This window comes from Stomoxys calcitrans, chromosome 5 (assembly GCF_963082655.1).
Source record: "Stomoxys calcitrans chromosome 5, idStoCalc2.1, whole genome shotgun sequence".
Lineage (NCBI taxonomy): Eukaryota > Metazoa > Arthropoda > Insecta > Diptera > Muscidae > Stomoxys > Stomoxys calcitrans.
In genome coordinates this window covers 81,036,846-81,052,968 of record NC_081556.1, presented here as the reverse complement: position 1 = coordinate 81,052,968, position 16,123 = coordinate 81,036,846, and the positions used below count along the sequence as shown (strand labels likewise).

The following is a 16,123-nucleotide window of genomic DNA, read 5'->3' as shown; positions in this document are numbered from 1 at the left end:
TGCGTTTAAGTTAAATACAAGCATTTGCCATTCCATTGTTAATATCCAACGTCAACAAAAGATATTTAAAAAGTGTTAAAGAAATAAACAAAAACATGTGAAATTTTATTATCATATTCATAAGAAGAAATTGACAAAACCGTTGATCAGGTCAATGAACCTGTCACAAAATGTAAGGCAACAACAATACCACTAACTGCCAATACTTATTTTGAACGTATCTTGACGCAAAATGTTTATAGCTTACAGCCATACATCACAAACAGTGAATCATCTGAACTGTGGCAATTTTTTTTCATTTTACATATAGATGGAGAAAAGTTACATTCATCACGAAGTATGGTAAACCTTGGTATTGATTTAAATAACGGTTATCAAGTCCGTAACTTGATGTAAAAATTCCATTTGGTCTTTTAAATGTGAAAGGTTAGCGTTTGTTTTAATAAGCAACAAACAATTGACATGAGAGAAGTGACCCCGCTGTTCTTTAACGATATGTTTAAGGGTAAATTTGCATTTATTTTGTGTCCAAATCCATACAAATATACTTGGCCGGTATAAAATTTCGTTTGGCCTATTATCAATAAAAAGTTTTTATGCAAAAATTTCAAGCGCATAGCTTGTTTCATATGAACATTTAGATGACGGACGCACTTGGCTAAATAGACTTAGCATAGAAGAATATGAATATCCCTTTAACTTCATTTAAACATATTTGTCTTTGGACTCAAGGAACGAGAAGATATGGCAATATTTCGCACCAATAAGGGTGTTCGCGTACTCAAACATATGAAAAATTTTTAACTGAAAGTCGTTCGATCGTTCATGAGAAAAACTTTTTGAGTATTTTGTAAATGAGAAGTTTTAAATTTCTGCTGGAGATTTTTTAACCTCCTGCAAAATTTTACTGGCGATTTGTTACTGGAAAGTACGCAAACATACCTTATATTACGGAGCAATCGGTGAATAAAAAACAGCTGTTTTATGTTACCATCTGGTCGATAAGTCACTTAACCGGCAGATGTGTGCCGGTTAAGTTTTATCAATGGGATAACCCATAAGTATATATTGAGCAGGGCTGCGAAGTCGACCGGAATCGAGTTTTTGAGGCCAGAGTCGGACTATTAAGCCTGAGTCGGAGAGCGGTTCGGATTCGAGGCAAGTCTGACTCCATCTCCGATCGGAGGAGGAGAAAAAACAGATATACATACACCATAGAACGGTGCAAGACAGCAAATAAGGAAAGAAAAACGAAACTAACGCATAGGACAAGAAAAGAAACTCATCGTCGCATGTATGATTATGTCAACCAATTCAGGCCTCTGCAGAACTCCAGAATGACAGGAGGAGAATCCAGGCATGGAAAGAAGTGTTCACCCATTAACCTGTGTCTTCTCCTCGCAATGGCGGGGCAGCGACACAACATATGCTCGACCGTCTGCATGTCCACCTATGAAGTCTGCCACTCCTTGCGGCCAGCTCGATGTCAAAGACTTTTCAGCTCCGCCTGACTGTCCACGGGTATCGTCACATCAATACCGTATCCAGTGCTTTCAGGGCCGCGAAGATCTCCGCCTGAAAGACGGTGCCTATAGGATTTCTTGATTCCAAGGAATTCAATGAAGAGCCCTTCTTTCCCTTTCGGGAATACGTCTTCCAACGCATCAACAAGGAAGCCCAGTCACCAATGAGTCACGCATGCCGCCACGCGGCAACACCATCTCCCCGCAGAACAGAAGAAAGGCCTTCATGAGCCTCATGGCGATCTTTGTTGCCACAAACCCAACATATATGTGCAAAGGAATAAGATCGAGAATGGCATTCAGTGCCTTTCTAGGTGAACTTCTGCTTGCCTTAGAGATTAGCACTGCCGCTGTACTCTGTATCTTACCGATAATGCTGCGAAGGGCGCAGTTGTTCAGAGCTTTGTGTCACAATAGACGACCCACGGTGAGAATTTGCCGAACCACTGTCGTAATCAGCCAGTGCACCGTCCCCAGCGTTAGCCCCCAACTCCTTCTGATCGAGTTGCGACAGTAGTAGAGCGCATTTAGTCCATGTTGACCCTTTCTTCGCCGTTTCTTCCCCAACTTAGTCAAGAATCATACCTAAATACTTGGGCTTTGAAGAGAGCGCTAGCTCCACCCCATCGACCTAAGAATACCATTGATCTGCTCACAATCTTCCTTATTGAGCCCTCTGCCAGTGATGCGTTGATAATCTGGCCTTAAAGCATCGTATCAACCCAATATATCAAAAGAGAGGGGATCTTCATGTCCACCAGAACGCTATATCATGAAGCGCACAATCAACCCAACGACCCTAGGTGATAGCAGCAAACCAGGGAAGGTCGAGACGTTCTCTAATGTCTTTAAAATTAAAAAGTCTTCAAAATGAGGGATGAGAGGTTAACCTGTAGTCCTCAGGTCTCTACCGGTTCGGTTTTCCGGCTGTCGGGATAAAAACCAACCCAAAATAGTCCAACGAAATGCAACTCCTAAAAATTATCTCAAGGAATCGTATGGCAATCGTTCCTGCCCTTTGATGCATAGCAGGCAGTACAACATCTGGTCCCGTTAACTTGTAGGGTTCAAACTAATTCAGTGTTTAGTCTGTCTTCCTATCCGCTACCATGTCCTCAACCACGGACAGAGACTCCGCACTATGTTGTGTCCGAGGAATTAATTGACCCACCGGCCACGCCCGAGCATCCAAGAAAGTGCGTAGAGGCCCGTAGCTTGAGCGTTTCAGATCTACATTCCGTTTTCTCTTAGAATGCTTCCAAGAGTTTTTGAATTCTTGAAGAACAATCTGCGGAGACTGGAGAACTTATTCACATCCTCTATCGACCCGCAAAAACAGACCTTTGACGCCCATTTGGATGATTTCACATCGCTCTTGTACTTGTTTAGGGACTCTCTGTATAGATCCCAGTCCGTAAGGAGCTTGGGTCCATTTGCCCTATTATAGAGCCTCCTCCTAGTCCGCCTAAGTCTCTTCAAGTCCCCGTTCCACCAAACAGGTTCCAATCCCTTACCCGGATATGTCAGAGGGAAGTTCCTCTTATAACTTTGGAACATGGTTCCTGTCAGCAGTTTAGTGCCAATTTAAGCTCGTTTCTATCAGTAAGTGCGGTTCTTATGATCCGGAGCTTTGTTTCAACGCTTTTCGCAAAGCGGTTCCAGTTGTTTTTTTTCTGGGAATCTCGTATGTTGGTCGTTGCCCGTGGACAAAATCAGATCGAACAAGTAAAAAGGCGTTAAGTTCGCTCGGGCCGAACTTTGGATACCCCCACCTCAGGTATATATGTAAACCATTTTTCGTCATAATCCGTTGAAAAATGCATAATTTATTCCCCCATAGCAGTTATATCGAAATATCTTTCGATTTGAAACAAATTCTGCACGGAAATTAACTGGTCTAATAAGTACAAGTCATAGTTCAATTTTGTACAACAAAATATTGGTCTTTTTGATAGCTATATCCAAACATAGACCGATCTGAGCCATATACGATACGGATACCGAAAGACCTAACATAAGTCACTGTGTCAAATTTCAGTGAAATCGGATTATAAATGCGACTTTTGTGGGTCCAAGACTTTAAATCGAGAGATCGGTCTATATGGCAGCTGTATCCAATTCTGGATCAATCTGGGCCAAATTAAAGAAGGATGTCGAAGGGCCTAAGACAACTCACTGTCCAAAATTTTGGCGACAACGGACAATAAATACGCCTTTTATGGGCCCAAAACCTTAATCGAGAGATCGGTCTATATGGCAGTTATATCTAAATCTGGACCGATCTGGACTAAATTTTAGAAGAATGTCGAAGGGCCTAAACAACTCACTGTTCCAAATTTCGGCGAAATCGGATAATAAATCCGCCTTTTATGGGCACAAGACCTTAAATAGAGAGATCGGTCTATATGTCTGCTATATCTGGACCGATCTGAAACAAATTGCAGAAGGATGTCAAGGGGCCTAACACAACTCACTGTCCCAAATTTCGGCGACATCCGACAATAAATGCGCCTTTTATGGGTCCAAAACCTTAAATCGAGGTATCTGACAGCTATATCAAAATCTACACCGATCCAAATTGCAGAAGGATGGCAAAGGGCCTAACACTACTCACTGTCCCAAATTTCAGCAAAATCGGATAATAAATGTGGCTTTTATGGGCCTAAGACCTTAGATCGGCGGGTCGGTCTACATGGGGGCTATATCAAGATATAGCCATCTTCAAACTTAACTTGCCTAACAGCTCAATATCTCTATTTTTAAATACTGTATCGTGATTTTAACATACAGACAGACGGTCGGACATGGCTAGATCGCCTTAGAATTATACGACGATCGAGAATACACTTTATAGGGTCGAAAATTGATATTTCGATGTGTTGCAAACGGAATGACAAAATGAATATACCTCCATCCTTCGGCGTCGGGTATAAAAACATATGTCTATGGTCCGAAAAGGAGTTCTACTCGGACACTTTTCAATTCTTAAAATAGTGGTATCGAGATTCGTCAATGCTATTTCTACCACAACTGACCTATTGCGTATTTGGGAAGTCGGAACATTACCAATATTACAAAACCCGCAGGCCGGAATTCAGAATAAACTCATAAATCGACTCACCTCTCTTGTTGATGTCCGTGGTGTGTTGTGAGTGGTGTCCATTGGCATCGCAAATCAAGATCAGCCGCATCCAATACCAGTCCTGGCTCACTAGTATCCGTACTGCTTCGTTAGGCGGTTCCGTCTCCTCGTAGGGCAGGTAAACCGATGAGATCAGTGAGAGACCAGAGTTTTTGGTATCCAACCTCATAGTCCTTAGATCACCCTTGCTATAGATCGATTGATGTTCTTTCTCACAATACATGGCCTTATCTCTTTATCAGAGGGTGGAGTATAGACGACCTTGTTCATATCGCCTAACCCAGATACCCTAATGGACTGAAGAGCTAGAGAGTGCTTAAAGTAGTTTGTTCGAGGCTTCCACGGAGTTGTGCAGTTTCTGCTTCGCCAGCAGCGTAATTAGGCCCGTCGCTCTGCTGCAAACCGTTCGGACTCAGCAATTAAAAGGAGGTCCCTTATCATTTAGCTTAAACTTGTTTCGGACAGCACTTATTGATATGAGAGAAGTATCCCCGCTGTTCCTTAATAGAATGTTCGTGGCTAAATTTGCTATTAAAAGAATATATAAATATGAATTTTTTTTAAGACATTAACTTAGAGTTGTCTGAACATTATAAGTACCGATTACTTAATAGAGATTTCAGTGTTTAACTTTACAAATTGACTTCTGAATTGAATTTACAATTGATTTTTGGTTTACGAATCGAATTCTATCAATAATTGGTTTTTGTATTGGCAATTGGAAATGTTTTTAAATAATTGGCTCAACATTTTCATAGCTCAAATTTAGTAAGTACAGGTTTATGGAAAAATATTAGGCTAAATTCTTGAAGTGCGGAGCAAAGACATATGGAATGCTATATGTTTTCATTTTCTTCTATATTCCGCATTGAGCAACTCATGATTGCATCTATTTGGTATCTATTTGAATTCAGTTTCATTATAAGACTACTAGCTGTAAGGATCCACATATAATCCCTGTTTTATTTTAGTACTATATAGTGAAGTTTAACGTAAAACTCTATCGATCCAGAAAACGAAGTTCTGGATAAATTACCAGTGCAGGCTTATGTAGAACATCTGTCTTCAGAATTGCCATATTATGATTTTCACAATTAAATGTGGCCACCTAAACATATACCTCTATTGTGAATGGTAAATATAAACAAGAAGTAATTGTTTATAAAATTACGTGAACAAATCTTAATAAATGCTATTTGACTTCTTTGCCCGCACAAGTTTTGCATAGTTTATTTATAAATTAATTTTTTTATAAATTCATATTTTTATAAATCAATCACCTATCTATACTATATGTTTTGACAGGTTGACAGGCGGTAACACCGTTTGGAATTGAACGCATGTCTTGTAGAAGGTATTGCATATTTTGTCTTCAAGCCAGTTTTGAGGTATTTGGTGAAAAATTCTACCATGTTGTATTTCTGTGTTAAGTGATTCATAGCACATTAGTTTTTGTCGATATTTTGGGAAGCCCATTATCTTTATAGCCGTACAAAATTCGAGTTATGAAGTTGCTCAATGTAGAAAAATGACACTTTCAACACCGATTATTGTCAAGGATTAAGTATTGTCTGCACTTTGAGCCGTGCACTGAACCAAATTTTGTCCTAATTTTAAAGAGTTGAGCAAAAGATCACAAACTTTATTTAAGGATGACCAATTTTCCAACATTTTAAGGTCACATTTTCTTTGATGAAAGATTTTTTACTTGATATTAGGGATTTTTTATCTTAAATGAAAAGGCAATGTTATACTTTAGTTAAAAACACTAAATAAATATTAGTGTCTTTAAATGTTGATTTAATGTTGATTTTTTATAGTAACGATAGTAAGTTTACCAAAAGATTTTTTTCAAAAAATAATAATTGGATAGTTATCAGTAAAGTAAAGGGATAATCAATATGCAATCGAAACGGATTGTTGTGCCTGTAAATATATAGCAAATTAAATTTTAAGATGGCATCTTTAATTTGAAGTTTTGGTTCTTGAGCTCGTCATTTTTGCTAAAATCCTTCGAAAAATCTTAAATTTTGAGCCAAATTTTTTTTCTTTGTTGGTATGAGATTAGTATGGAACATGTTTGAAAGAATGCCCAAAGCTTATCACTTTATGACAGTTGGCATATGAAAGCTTTATCAATGAAGAAACTGTGTGCATAGCAGGCAAACATAAATATTAATAAAATACAATTATTTTGTTTCTAAAATAGTAATTATCTGAATCGTACACCCTCTTGAGATTTATTATTAGCACTGCAAGGAGCTGGTAAAGGTACTTATTCAAACAATCGTTGAAGAGGTCACGTATTTGATATTAACTGCAATTCTTTGCAATGTGGCATTATCAAAAATGTATAAGACATATATAACATGCCTTAATAAAATGCTTTTAATCAGAAAATACATTTATGTATATAAATACTATAAACAATACTACCATTAGTATTTATGTCCGGTAAGCATTTAATCTTAACACTGATTGGTTCGCTGTCATGTTGCTAATTTGGACATTGTTTTTTTAAATCGATTGATTATAGACAATGCACGAATTTCAAGTGCTTACCAAAATTAGGCGCGCAATACACCTCACATATGCATAGGCCTCACAAAAGAAATTTGTTGATTATAATCAAAGTATTTTAAGAACGATTATGATTTAGTACCTCTTAGGCACTTCAATTGGTTATTTTCGTTTAAAGATAGGGTTGTTAGTGACCACGAATGACACATTCACAGAAATTTGTTAGTAAAAACAGCAAAAAGTTTGCAGTAACGACAGAGAATCAGCCGAAAAAGGAAAATCAGTATTTTTTTGTGCTAAAACAGGAAATATTTTGTGCTGTTTTCAGAAGGTAAACTGTAGGTTGTGGTCTAAAATCGTATCTGGTTTTTTGATTTTTGGGATAGGTGATGTCCCCTATATATGCAGTGCATTGCGTTGGCAATTAGGAAAGATTAGAGGGGGGAAAGAGGGAGACTCTACTGTCCCCAATTAACACCATCGCTCTCCGTTGAACCTGGTCAAGTAGCACCAAGGATTTTGGTTTTAGTATCTTCTCAGACAGCCAGGCAGCTATTAAATCCCTGGAGAACGTATTTCTGAAAACCGCCCTCGACTGTCGCAGATCTCTCAATCTGTTCTGGTGTCGGGCCACAGAGATATCACAGAGAATTGTAAAGCGGACGAGCTTGCGCTACACGTCTTTGAAAATAGAGATATTGAGCTGAAATTTTGCATAGATTCTTTTTTTGTCCATAAGCAGGCTAAGTTCGAAGATGGGTTATATTGGACTATACTTTGATTTGGATATAGCTGCCATATAGACCGATCCTCAGATTTAGGATCTAAGGCCATAAAAATCACATTTATTATCCGATTTTGCTGAAATTTGGGACAGTGAGTTTTCTTAGGCCCTTCGACATCTTTCTTCAATTTGGCCCTGATCGGTCCACATTTGGATATATCTGCCATATAGACCGATATCACGATTTAAAGTCTTGGCCCCATAAAAGGCGCATTTATAGTCCGATTTTACTGAAATTTGACACAGTGACTTATGTTAGGCTTTTCGACATCCATGTCGTATATGGTTACGATGGGTTTATTTTTAGATATAGATACTAAAAAGACCGATATTTTATTATACACAATTGAACAATGACTTGTACTTATCAGTATTTGGTCCAAATTGGAACATATTTCGATATGACTGCTATGGGACATAAGGTATGCAATTTTCACCGGATTTTGATGAATGGTTGTTTACATATATACCAGAGGTGGTGGGTATCCAAAGTTCGGCTCGGCCAAACTTAACGCCTTTTTACATGTTTTTTTTTTTTTAATTTTCGCAGAGGCTGGTCTTTGATTTTGTTGCTTGAAAAAGATTTCTGAACCGATTTAAAACTTTTTAACTGATTTGGAAAGCTAATAAAATTTTGCTAATTGTCGTGATCCGATCCGTGCTAAGGTCCGATTTTTCAGTCAAAAGTTATGCGAGTTACTAATCCAAAAATGGTAAAAAAATCAATTTTTGGCATTTTTTCGTAATAAAAGGGAATTTGATTGTTTCGTCTCTGTACATACAACTTGGCCCAGCACTATCAATTTTGCTTACTGTACTGTAAAGAAGGCTTAATGTAGATGCGTTCTAAGTGTAATTTTTATAAATTGTGTTAACTTTAATAGGAGATCTGTGAAATACAATATTGCCATTTTTTAACAAAAAAACTGGGAAAACCCGCAATCTGAGACCCCCAACTTTATAACATATTTTCATTGCCTCAAGTAATAATCTGTAATATACCCAAAACAATACTTCCACTTATTTTTTCCCCATCCCACTGTGCATTGTCCTATTATTTCAAAGACAATTTCCTAACATTGACCGATGTTGATATTTTGCAAAGATTCTTGTCTGTACCAATAAAATTCAAAGTTAAGGATCTTTTGAACTTCTTTTAAGGATAATAAATTCTTTCTTAAAAGTTGAACAATTGGACATCTTTAAATTAAGTTCCTCATCTTTGGCTTGATTCTTTAAAAATAGGACAACACTTTCTTCAGTGCCCTTAAACAAATAGATCTGTCTGTCAATTATGGCCGGTTCGTTTTTATTGTATTTTGGGTCTGATTGGGTTTATGTTTAATTACAAACTGTCCTCGAAACAAAAAAAAAAAAAAAAACTACAAAAATCTTATCCAGGTTAAGTTTTTGGAAACTTATGCTAGTGAAACTTGATTTCTTGCCGCTTGTCATGTAACGACATTTTTTATAAGCATAAATTATCGGTTCAATGACAATTTGCTAATGACAATTGTTTTTAATTAACTCCAGCATTAAACAAAAGGCAAAACAAAAACCGCCAACAATTATACAAAATGCAAACTACGTTAATTACAATGGAAATAGGTTTGTTGTTGGTGGTTGTTGTCGCCCCAACTTGCTGACTCCATGCACCGAAGGCGAAATAGCCAGTATTTTGAATGCGGATATACGAAGCCGGCGTGCTCACAATCTACTGCTGCTGCTGGTAGTAGGTGGCTGTCATTGTGTTTATTTGGCCATAATATTCTTGAGTTGAATTAACTTGGCAATTATGCCATTGTTTTGTGTACTTGAAATTTCTTAGGAAAATATTTGTCTCGTTCAGCCAAATTACGCCATTCGCTGCTACCATCATAGTGCGCTTTCAGTATTCACCATGACTTATGTTACATTTGACAAAGTGCAAACATTCCAACATGAACGTGTAACCTTTATAAGCACATCATAAAATTGCGTGCCTCGGTCGTGTCTTTTTTTCGAATATGAATTTTTGCAAATTGTATAAACAAATTTGGGAAAAAAATAATGGCTTTAACCCAAAAAGGAATTTTTAAGTCGTTACTTACTTTTTCAGTATTTAGCTTAAGTTAGGTGTTAATTTGATTTGAATATTTAGATTTTCAGTGTTTATTACAGAGCTCGGTGAAATTACAGCATTTAGTTATGCATTTCTCTTTTCACTTTTTCTTTGAGCGAAAGTGATTTTTTGCATTTACCAAAAATGGATGTAGAAAAACTTTTATTTTTTTTTTAATTATATTGGACTTTGGATTAATAAGGTTAAATTGGGTTAGGTTAGATTGTAAGAATAAATATGGGAGAATGGAATAACCAATTTCCATTCTATTTGAAGAAGGACTAATAAAGTATCACTCTAAAATCAGAAAATGGGCTTTGTTGGAGGTTTATAATACAACGTAGACCAAAAGTTAAATTTTATGGCATGTTTACTCGATTTATAAGCGTAAAATTTGATGACATAAAATAAAATAATTATATGAATTGAGATTTTGGGACATTTTGAAGCAAGATGAGAAATTTCATCGAGTAGTCATATCGCAGGATCCGTTTATATGGGATATTTAATGTAAGGCCCACTCCACTGCGCCTTCTTTTACGGTATAAAGAATAAAGCATTCTTTCCTTGAGCATTTATACTATTCTACTTTTCAAGGGCTTTTTATGAAATTCCCAATATATGAAACACTTATGACTTTTGAAGCATATTGAAATATGTCTCAAATGGTTCTCAAAGCCCATCCAGGGGGTATTTGGAGAAGCTACGGCCCTTTAGTGCAAAGGCCACAGTAGTGTAGAGGTTGGCATGTCCGCCCGTAACGCTGAACACCTGAGGTCGAAGCGAGAACATCAAACTTATTTTTCAGCGGTGGTTATCCCCTTCTAATGCTGGTGACATTTACAACATTTTAACTAACTTCTCCGCAAAGAGGTGTTTCATTGCGGCACCCCGTTCGGACTCGACTATAAAAGGGAGGTTCCTTATCATTGAGCTTAAACTTGAATCGGACAGCACTCATTGACATGTGAGAAGTTTGGCCCTGTCTCTTAATGGAATGTTCATGGGCAAATTTGCCGTCATTTATATCTGGATGTAAGGTTACAACATTCCTAAACACCTTCTCATATTAGGTTGGTTTTACGTGGCAGTCTGCCATCAGACTCACTTAAACGTTTTCGTCCATTGTGATAGCACAGGAACAGAACCATCGAGATCGCTTTAAAAAGTCCAATAAGTTGCGAATGTTCACATCCGCTAAATCAGACCGATTCTCAAAGAAATGAGAACCTGAAATGGAACTCCTTCTAGTGCGAGACACACGCACAGAAGGTGTTCTATAGTCTCTTCTTCTTCGATGTCCTCACAGCTTCTGCAAGTCATTGCTGGCAACCTTCAGTCTGTCAGCATGTTTTCCGATTAGACAGTGACCTGTCATGAAGGACAAAATGACTAAGACGTCTGTTCTAGCCAATGACAGCAAAGCAGTAGACCTCACAGTCCCCTCTTTGTGACCATCTATCATTCGTTGCCCTTCGGGCCTGGTCCTGATAACTTAGCTTACATGTCGCTAGATGCATACCCACAGATTCCAGTATCCCTGGAATGTGTAAGGTATGGTAGTTCCTAATCTCGTAAGCTCGTCTGCTTTAGAATTCCCTGGGATCTCTCTGTGGCCCGGCACCCAGAACATGTGAATTTTGAACTGTTCAGCCATCTCGTTGAGAGATCTGCGACAGTCGAGGTCGGTTTTTGTGTTCAGAAATACGTTCTCCAGGGATTTAATGGCTGCCTGGCTGTCTTAGAAGATATTTATGCCAATCGTCGTAATGACATTATAACTTAGCCATTCCACCACTTCCTTAATTGCAAGGATCTCTGATTGATACACACCGCAGTGGTCGGGTAACCTTTTTGATATGATCAGTTCTAGATCTTTAGAGTACATCATAAAGCCCACCTGGTCTCTATCAGGAATAGTGGTACAGTAATTTGTATCAAAAAGCGGCTCAGGAACTGCCTAGAACATCGGATATTGTATCGAGGATAACACAGTGTCCGTAGCCGCCACGTGACCAATCAGAGAGCTCCCTTAAGGTTAACGACATTGGTCGCTGCAATTTGGGTAGCCACAATGTCCAGGAGCATAAGATGTAGCATTAAATTCAGTGCATCAGATGGTGTCGTCCTCAGTGCGCCTGTGATGCACAAACAAACCACCCTTTGGATCCGGTTAAGTATAGTGCAGTAGGTGGATTTTTGAAGCGCCATCCACCAGACCACAACACCATATAGCATAATAGGTCTGACAACTGCAGTATATACCCAATGCATGACAAGCGGTCTTAATCCCCAACTCTTACCAATGGCTCTTTTTCAGGTGTTTAGGGCAAGAGTGGCCTTTCTTGCCCTTTCCAAAATGTTGGATTTGAAGTTCAATTTTCTGTCCAGCAAAACACCCTGGTGTTTTGCGCTTTCTGTAATTGGAACATTCCTTCCATCCAAGAAGACAGGTTCCACTGTAGGCAACTTTTATCTCCTGCTGAAAAGAACTACTTCTGTCTTGCAGGGATTTATACCCAGACCACTTTCGGTAGACCAATTTGCTATTGCACGTAGAGCTTCCTTCCTCTTAGAGTGCTGGGAAACTTTCCCCTAAACGCAATTGCCACGTCATCAGCATACGCGACCACTTTTACGCCTTTTTCTTCCAGAGACAATAATATATTGTTAATGGCTATATTCCAAAATAGAGGAGACAGTACACATCCTTGAGGTGTTCCTCTGCTGACGTCTCACATTAAGCTCCATATAGAAATGGTGGGTAAATTTGTGCGGCTAGCGGGGTATTTTGGGGTCTCATTCTTGTCACTTTACTCCGAAAGTCAATTTCAGATTTGTAATCAGGCCCCAAGTAGTCTAGTAGTAGTCTAATAGAATACACTGTCTATATGGCAGTGAAATTTGCGGCTTTTAGGGACCCAAGACTTGAAATATAGAGATCGGCATATATGACAGCTATACCCAAATATAGCCCAATCTTGATCATACGAACATCGACGGGCCTAACACAACTTATTGTGCCAAATTTCAGCAAAATCGGTTAATAATTTGACCTTTTATAGGCCCAAGATCTTAATTTGGAGATCGGTATATATGAGAGCTATACATATAGTCCGCTCTTTAACATACAGAGCATGAATGGCGAGAGGACTCATGCGCCTCATTGTGTCAAATTTCAGCGAAATCGGTTAATAAATGGGCCCTTTACGTACCTAGGACTTTTAATCGGCAAAGCGGTCTATATAGGGGTTTTATCCGATATAGCCCATCTTCTAATTTAACCTGCTTATGGGCAAAAAAAAGAATCTGTGAAAAGTTTTAGCTCAATATCTCTTTTAAAGACTGCAGCGTGATTTCAACAGACAGACGGACGGACACTTCTAGATCGTTTTAGATTGGTATGACTATCAAGAATATATATGGTTAGGTTGAAAAGAGGGTACGGATATTAATCTGCCCCATGCCACCATGGACATATACCTAAGCCAGTAATCGGCTTGTTGTGCGCTTTAATTACTAAAAAGTTACTTCGAAAAAGAAAATTTAATTGTTTTCCATACCACGCCCCTTAGTTGGCTTATGTCTGGTATTCTGTTAGTCGCGAAATCCGGGCAATGACATAGGAAATGCTCCACAGTCTCATCATCCTCAACGCCCTACACATGCTATCACTTGCCGCACCGATTTTGCTTCCAGAGTGGATGATTAGGTAACACGGATGGATCAAAGCTAGAGAACAGACTAATATCAGTTTCAGACTGCCTGACCATAATACGGTCCTGCAAGCGGAGATCCGGGCGATTACGGAATACGTGAGGTGGTGTGGTGCTAACGCGAGGACGTCGAGTGTGAACATCTTTACGGACAGTAAAATGACCATAAGGGTCTGGGAGTATAGGAAGAATATATATATTCTTTGGTCAAGAATATATATAGGATCAGATATTTCTATGAATTGCGAACTGTATGACAAAATGAATATACCACCATAATGCAATGTGGAGAGTTTCTCTTCTCAGATATCGAGTACCGCATATTTTCGAGAACCCCGGTTCATAAAAGAACCCCTGTTTGTTCAACCCGACCATTTAACAACATTTGTGAAAAATTTATGAAAATCGGATCAACTTTTTTTGAGTTCACACGGAACATATAATAATTTTTAGCAAAATCGGACAAAAAATGACATTTCTAATGAGTAATCAAACCAGGGTATCGGTTCTCTATGGAGCCCTATATATATATTGAGTCTGAAGCTAAAAGAAATAAGTCCACATATCAACTTTAATTCAAATTGGAGAAAAAGTGAGGATTGCAGGTACCAAAGAAGTGAAATTAGCATATCGAGGAATATACTACATACATATGTGTATTTGGGCAGAGCATGAAGCCGAGCCGAAGTCTGCCGAAGTCTCACCGCCGCCGACTAATTTCCCTCGTGCGGCTTTAATATAGCAACCGATTTCAGAAAAAACGTTTGAGTCGAAATAAAAACATTTAAATCATCATAAGTTTCTCACTTGTATCTTCTTATTTCTATGAATATTTTACGCCCAACAAAATTGAACGACAAATCAGCGAAACTGCTTATTTGTACAGACACCATTTTAAATCTGCTCAGCCAACGAACCGCCGCCGTTGATCAAGATTTTGACCAAGGCCCGTTGCCATGTTCTGCTATTTTACTTTCACATTACCCCTCAATCATCAATTTGTTTATATCACGTAAGCAAAAAACAAAAATTAATTATTTTTGGTAAATTACTCTTTGGTTTTATTTGGGAAAGCTAATAATACAAATTAATAACATTTTATTGGCCTGATAAAAACAAATTGATTAAGGAAAAAGTGAAGGTGAAACCACAGAACACACCCGATTTATTAAACCATTAGAGGGCATTTAATAAATCGGGTGTGTTCATGTTTGTCGATTAAAGTTATATAGCAAAACGAAATGGTATGTCATAATAAACCGTTAGGAAATAAACGCGATGCCATCTTTGATGTCGTAATCTTAATACATCTGTTGCATTCATGTTTCAAAAAAATCTTATAATATGTTCATTTGCTTGTGATTGTATGGATGAAAATGGCCGTTTGAACATAGACTGATGATGTTATCACCGCATCTTCAAAATCTTTTCGTACTGGTTGTTGGCCGTAGTCGTAAGCAATATGTCCATGTAACAGTAAATGTTATTCTGTGCATCGTATGCCCAAAAAATCACAATCACAAATCATCACGTCTCAGCGACGGTCCTTTGGACCGGAACGAGTTTGCTCACCTACACTTCATGGCATTCTCCCCTAAGTAACGGCCAGCGTGGCTTAGTGAAGGCTCCACTTTTTGCACAGTGAATGAGGATATCCCCACTAGGATTACGAGGAGGTGCAGCAGCTCGCCAGATATTTCTATTGCACCCACTGATCTCCTTAGTGACGTATCCTGGCAAGCCGTCATCTCTTTGGGGTCAGACCACCTCCCCATAATTCTCACCATCGACCGACCACCCGACTTCATAACCTCTAAGCGCCGGACGTTTATCAATCATAAGGAGGCCAATTGGGCTGGCTTCAGAGAGTATACCAATCGCCGTTTCAGTGAACTGCCACTCCCTTCGGATGTGCTAGTGGAAGAGAGGAAATTCGGAGATATCATTAACGCAGCAGCCGCTCGCCTTTGTACCAGCCGGTCGAATACCTCAAGTGCGGCCCAATTTTCAGGCGCAGGCAGTGGTACTCGCAAACGAGCGTGATGGGATTCGTTGTATGGACCCCACTAACCCCAGAATCAGCGAGCTGAATCTGGAAATAAGCAGGGTAGTCAACGAACATAAACGTAATTTGTGTCTACAGTTAAGTCACTCTCGAACCCCGGTAGACGGGATGACAAGATCTCAGTCACTTTTAGCGAAATAACCGTGACTGATCCGAAGAGATGCGCCAGGTTGTTCAATCGTCAATTTATTGTGCATCCGAACGAACTTGCGTCATATTTCGCTGCAAGAAATCTGAAGATATCTGCCACCAAGTCTTCAGCCACATTGTTC

At 38.8% G+C, this 16,123-nt stretch overlaps 1 protein-coding gene across 3 annotated transcripts in view; it reads left to right on the top strand.

Annotated features, from left to right (window-relative positions):
* LOC106083743 (putative ferric-chelate reductase 1 homolog) overlaps window positions 1–16,123 on the top strand; it is a 106,488-nt gene that overhangs the window by 25,912 nt on the left and 64,453 nt on the right. The gene's annotated exons all lie outside the window — the stretch shown is intronic.